Here is a 7242-nt window from a genome sequence, read left to right as displayed (position 1 = left end):
CAGATGCCATGACCTTAGTTTTTTTAATATTGAATTTTAAGCTGGCTTTTTCACTCTCCTCCTTCACCCTCATTAGGAGGCTCTTTAGTTCCTCTTCACTTTCTGCCTTTAGAGTGGTGTCATCCACGCATCTGAGGTTGTTGATATTTCTCCTGGCAATCTTGATTCTAGCTTGTAACTCATCCGGCCCGGCTTTTAGCATGAGAGCTCTGTGTATAAGTTAAATAAACAGGGTGACAATAAACAGCCTTGTCATACTCCTTTCTCAATCCTGAGCCATCAAAAGTATGACAAGACTGTTTATTGTCACCCTGTTTATTTAACTTATATGCCGAGCACATCATGCAAAAAGCCAGGCCGGATGAGTTATAAGTTAGAATCAAGATTGCCAGAGAAATATTAACAACCTTAGATGCATGGATGACAGCCCTCTAATGGCAGAAAGTAAAGAGGAACTAAAGAGCCTCTTGGTGAGGGTGAAGGAGGAGAGTGAAAAAGCCAGCTCAAAATTCAATATTAAAAAACTAAAATCATGGCATCTGGTCCCATCTCTTCATGACAAATAGAAGAGGAAAAGGTGGAAGCAGTGACAGATTTCATATTCTTGGGCTCTAAAATCAGTGTGGATGGTGATTGTAGCCATGAAATTAGAATACAATTGCTTCTTGGCAGGAAAGCTATGACCAACCTAGACAGTGTGTTAAAAAGCAAAGAGGTCACTTTGCTGACAAAGGTCTGTATAGTCAAGGCTAAGGTCTTTCCAGTAGTCATGTATGAATGTGAGAGCTGGACAATAAAGAAGGCAGAGTGCTGAAGAATTGATGCTTTTGAACTGTTATGCTGGAGAAGACTCTTGAGAGTCCCTTGGAAAGACACTTGATCAAATCAGTCAGTGTTCAAGGAAATCAACCCTGAATGCTCTCTGGAAGGACTGATGCTGAAGCTGAAGCGCCAATACTTTGGCCATCTGATGTGAAGAGCTATCTACTTGGAAAAGACCCTGACACTGGGAAAGACTGAGGGCAGGAGGAGAAGGGAGCAACAGAGGATGAGATGGTTAGATGGCATCACTGACTCAATGGACATGAATGAGCAAACTCTGGAAAGGACAGAGGAGCCTGGTGGGCTACAGTCCACAGGGTCACAAAGAGTCAGACATGACTGGGTGACTGAACACCAAGAAATATATATATTACTTACTTATAAAAAATAAATGAAATAATGCCATTTGCAACAATATAGGTGGACCTAGAAATTATCATACTAAGTGAAGTAAGTCAGATAGAGAAAAACAAATATCATGATATCACTTATATGTGGAATCTAAAACAATGATACAAATGAATTTATCTACAAAACAAATAGACTGCTTTGTAAATAGAAAACAAACTTACGGCTGCCAAATGAGAAAGCAGGGGAGGGATAAATCAGGAGTTTGAGATTAACAGATATATATTCCCATACATAAAAAAATAAACTACAAAGACCTCCTGTATAGCACAGGAACTATATTTAATATCTTTTGATAACCTATAATGGAAAATATTTTGAAAAATATATATATATATATTGTTGTACATCTGAAACTAACACAACGTTGAAAATCAGCTATACTTTAAAAAAGAGGGCGTTTGGTCCGACAGAACTGAGAACAAGGGCCTCAGAAAAGCAGTTCTCCACTAGGGGCAGTTTTGCCCCAGGGCACATTTGGTGACATGGAAGACATTGATTCTCACACCTGGGAGAAGGGGCCTCTGGTGTCTAGTGAGTGTGGTCTCCGATAATGCTCAGCATCCTCCAATGAACATGACAGTTCCCGCAACAATTACCCAGCCAAGTATCTATAGCACTGAGGCTGAGAAACCCTGACCTAGAGAAACTCCTGCACAAGTGCCCAGGACACATATGCAGGGGGTACAATACCACTCAGAGCCATTGTTTAAACCAGCATAAAACTGGAAACAAGTCCAATGCCCACGACATTTATCCACCAAGATAAATACCATGCTGTAGCATACTACACATCAGCGAACGGTGAGAGAACAGCAGCCACATGTATCATCATGAATGGATCTCAAAAATGTGATGCTTTTTTAAAAAGCAAATTGTGTTTATATGAAGTTCAAAACCAAGCTGAACAAAAATTAGTTTTGGATGGATGCCTCCAAAAGACTGTGTTAAAATTCAAAGCCACGGCAGTGACCTTTAAATAGCTTATTTGAACACCTTCCTCCTCTGTGTCCTATGTCAGGAGGAAATGATCCTTAGAAGGACAGTATTGACTCCTAGGGCATTTGAGGGCTTCTTTTTTTTTTGTAGTGGGTGAGGACAGGGATAATATTGAATAGTTATCTCCAAATTCACAATACAGTCCCACACGAGGAAAACTTGCCTGTATCCTGGGCAACTTGTGACTAACACCCTGGGCATTCATGTGGGTGAAAAAACACTTTTTATAGAAATTAGCTCAAAGTAAATCTTAGACCAAAAAACACAAAGAGATAAAACATCTAGCCAAAAGTGTTTACCTACAACACCAAAAGAATGATCCATGAAAGAAAAAAATCAATAAGATGGACTGTATTATAATGAAAACCTCTGCTATGTGAAAGGAATTACTGAAAGAATGAAGATACAAGCCACAGAATGAGAGAGAATATTTGCAAGACATCTATCTGATAAAGGACTTATATCCAAAATACACCAAGAACTCTCAAAACTCAACAATAAGAAAACAAACAATGCAACGCAAAACTGGGCCAAAGATCTGAACAAAGACCTCACCAAAGAAGGTCTACAGCTGGCATGTGAAAAGACAGTCATCATAACACATCATTAAGGATCAGATCAGATCAGTCGCTCAGTCGTGTCCGACTCTTTTCGACCCATGAATCGCAGCATGCCAGGCCTACCTGTCCAACACCAACTCCTGGAGTTCACCCAGACTCACGTCCATCGAGTCAGTGATGCCATCCAGCCATCTCATCCTCTGTCATCCCCTTCTCCTCCTGCCCCCAATCCCTCCCAGCATCAGAGTCTTTTCCAATGAGTCAACTCTTCGCATGAGGTGGCCAAAGTACTGGAGTTTCAGCTTCAACATCAGTCCTTCCAATGAATATTCAGTACTGATTTCCTTTAGGATGGACTGGTTGGATCTCCTTGCAGTCCAAGGGACTCTCAAGAGTCTTCTCCAACACCACAGTTCAAAAGCATCAATTCTTCGGCGCTCAGCCTTCTTCACAGTCCAACTCTCACATCCATACATGACCATAGGAAAAACCATAGCCTTGACTAGACGGACCTTTGGTGGCAAAGTAATGTCTCTGCTTTTGAATATGCTATCTAGGTTGGTCATAACTTTCCTTCCAAGGAGTAAGCGTCTTTTAATTTCATGGCTGCAGTCACCATCTGCAGTGATTTTGGAGCCCAGAAAAATAAAGTCTGACACTGTTTCCACTGTTTCCCCATCTATTTCCCATGATGTGATGGGACCGGATGCTATGATCTTCGTTTTCTGAATGTTGAGCTTTAAGGACGTGCAAGTTAAAACAATGGGAGACTACTGCCTATCTACTGGAATGGCTCCAACCTAAAACAAAGACAATATTAAATGCAGGCAAGGCTGTGGAGCAACAGGAATGCTCATTCATTGCTGACAGGAACACAAAATAGTACAGGCACTTGAAAGACAGTCTAGTAGTTTCTTACAATTCTAAACATACCCATACCACATGACCCAACAATTGTGCTCCTGGGTATTTACCCAACTGAACTGAAAACTTATGGCCACACAGAACCTGAACGTGAATGTTTACAGAAGCTTTATATGTGATCCCCAAGCACTGGAAACAACCAATAGGTGAATGGAGAAACAAACTGGGAAAATCCAGAAGATGGAATAGTATTCAATGACAAAAAGAAATGAGCTATTAAGGCACAAAAAGACATGAGAAATCTCAAATGCATATTGCTACATGGAAGAAGATAGTCTGAAAAAACTATATACTATGTGATTTTAACTATACAGTGTTTCAGAAAAGGCAAAACTATACTCACAGTAAAGAGATCAGTGGTTGCCAGGGGTTTGGGGGATGGAGCCGAGGGGTAAATATAAAGCATAGGAGTCTTTTAGGTCAGTGAAACTATTCCACATGAAACTGTAATGGTGGCCACATGCCAAAACCCACAGAGTGAATCTTAATGTAAACGACAGACTAGCTATATTAATATTAGTTCACCAATTGTAACAAAGGTACCACTCTAATACAAGATGTTAGTAATAGCAGAAACTGGGGAATGAAATGGGAAGGTGAGTATGTGGAACTCTCTGTCCCATTGCTCAACTCTTCTGTGAATCTAAAACCGTACTAAAAATAAAACCTATTACTTAGTTTTAAAAATCATGTTTATGATTTTCTCTGCCTAGACTAACCACATTTCACATATGGATGCAATGTATTATTGGGAAGGTTCAAATATACACAGCACTTTTTGGTAACACAGCTATTCTTTACGTAGAGGAACAGCTGCACGTGGCTTTGTTTGGAATTTTGCCAAGACTTGGTCACCATTTCAGTAAATCACATCACCAAGAGCAAACTAGCAGTCTTGAAGTGGCCGGTTTGCCTACACTGTATGTGCATTATAAAAACAGTAGCTATATAAAGAGGGGCCATGCCGGGGTCCAGCCCCGGCTGATCCAGGGTATTCGAAGCGGGGACGGCGTCGGCGAGGATAAGGATACAATAGCTTCAATTAGATATTAATTAAAGATATAAAGAGTAATAGAATGAGGATAGCTCAGTAGGAAAATTCAGTGGAGAAAAGAGGCTGAGTAGCTTGGTTTACGCAGGAGACCAATAAAACTTCAAGACAAGAAGTTTGCACCACTTACGTAGGCCGCAGGCGTCCTTCCGTTCTCCCGAAGGAGAGGAGACACTGAGGCCTCCCCGGTCGGAGCTTAGAAGCCCAGGCATAATTAGCAAGCATGGCGGGTTCCGCGCTCCAGATGGAGACTCAGCCAGAATTTGAGAGAGAGAGCGACATGGGAAGACCAAGTTTCAGTGAACAAGGCCCGCACTTTATTTTCCAAAGTAGTTTTTATACCTTAAGTTGTGCATAGAGGATAATGGGGGAAGGGGTGGAGTCATGCAAGGACAGCAGTTCCTGGTCCTAATAGAAGCCAGGCTTTCAAACTTATTATATGCAAAAGTTCAGGTGAACTACATCATCTTCTGGCCCAGAGGCCTGTTAACATTTTAAGAAACTTATTTTTCTCTAAAGGTGATTATTCCAAAGTCAGTCACCAGCCTCCAAAAAAGCAGTGGACAAAGCTGCATTTTACATTTCTATACACCCATTATATCAATCAATACACTGCCAAGGACACAGTAGGTAAGGAGTATGGAGACTTAGCAGCAAACATTGGCCCAACAACTGAAAAACCCTTCACCAATACAATTTCTAATCAATCTTTTAACTACTCAAAGGAATCTGTGTTTAGGCAGTTTAGAACATCTCCTGCCTCTCACAGTTGGGAGGCTCTGAACAATCACATGTGGCCGGAAAAACCTATTCAGGCAGGCTAGAGGATTTCCAAAGGAGTTTGTAGGTTGAAACACTGTCACACCCAGGAATTATTAACTGGAGCTGTAAGCTAACTCTTTTTTCAGGGAGAGGTAGTGGGGGACAGCCCCCGTAAAGTCAGAGGTGTAGGTGAGAGCACAAAGCCGAAAGTAGGCAGACTCTGGTTTTGGGGGTAGATGCTCGAGAATTTCCAGGGGGACTCCTGAGGCTCGATCCCGCCTTTGCGTGTGCCAAGCCTCCTTCCTCATGACCTTTGCCATGGGCGGAGCTCCTGCTCCCGGCAGTGATAGAATTCCAATTGAGCTATTCCAGATCCTGAAAGATGATGCTGTGGAAAGTGCTGCACTCAATATTCAATATGCAATATGCACTCAATATGCAATATGCCGGCTCCCGGCATTGCCAGCATCAGATTGCTTCACTGTGCCTGAGCATTAACATACTCAAACATGCATTCTTCTTTATCCTGGGCTACTGGGGTCCAGCCCCAGTTGGATCCAGGGATTCCTTCAGGATGATGTCGTCGGCGATTAGAATAGCAAAGCAAAGAGATTAGAGGCTCATTATAACTGGTTTACTCGGAAAATCAATATAACCCGTGACACCAGGTTTGCTCTGACCACGGAGGCCGCGGGCGCTCTCTCGAATCACTGAAGGTGCCCCACCTTCTCAAGTGGGTCTTAGAAGCCCAGGCAAGTAAGTGGTCTCAGAGGACCTCCGCACTCCAATTATTTTGGCCTGAAGGAAGATCAGAAGAGAAAAAGAGAGAAAAAGAAACAAGAAAGAACGACACGGGGAGACCAAGCTTTGAGCAAGGCCCGTAGCTTTATTTTCAAAGGGAGCTTATATACCTTAAGTCGTGCATAGAGGATAATAGGGGGTGTGAAATCATGCAAAGTCAGCAGTCTTTGCTTTTCTGCAAACTTATCGTATATAAATGGTTTAGGTGATTTACATCATCTTCTGGCCAGAAGGCCTGTTAACATTTTATGACTCTGATAAAGGTTTGTCAACCATAAGACTTATTTTCTCTAAGAGTAATTATTTTAAAGTTTGGCGCCATCCTCCGAAGGTGTTAGATAAAGTTGCATTCCTATAGGGCAGAGGTGCAGTGGGTTTACAACAAGGAAAGAATTTATTACTTTAAGGGTCTAAAGTTGGTAGCACCAAGGCCACTACTTATTTCTTCTATGTACCAACTATATTAATTAATACACTTTCAAGGATACAATACAGGGGATGTGGAAACTTGGCAGCAAGCATTGGCTCAACAATGAAATCTTCTACTAGTTCTAAAAATTTCTAACTCTCCGAGAGGCTCTATACTATTTGAATATCTTAAGCTTCCCATGCCTCTCAGTTGGGAGACTGTAAAGAATCATATGCGTAGCTGTAGGAGTCCGGGTAAACCTGTCAGGCAAGTTAGGGAGCCGTCTGAGGGGTTTGGATTTAAACACTCCTATTATGCCCAGGAGGCTTATTAACTAGAGCTTTAAGTTGATTTCCTTCAGAGAAAGGTGGTCAGGGATAGGCCCCCCCCCTCCCCCGTTAATGTCAGAGGAGTTGGTGAAAGTCGTAAAATAGTAAAACAGACAGATTCTGGTTTTGGGTAGATGCTCAGGCAGGTCCAGGGGGTGCCCCTTGAGTCCTGACTCA

Source organism: Bubalus bubalis, chromosome 5 (assembly GCF_019923935.1).
Source record: "Bubalus bubalis isolate 160015118507 breed Murrah chromosome 5, NDDB_SH_1, whole genome shotgun sequence".
NCBI classification, from domain to species: Eukaryota; Metazoa; Chordata; class Mammalia; order Artiodactyla; family Bovidae; genus Bubalus; species Bubalus bubalis.
The sequence above is the reverse complement of the archived record's forward strand: the minus strand, read 5'-3'. Positions refer to the sequence as shown.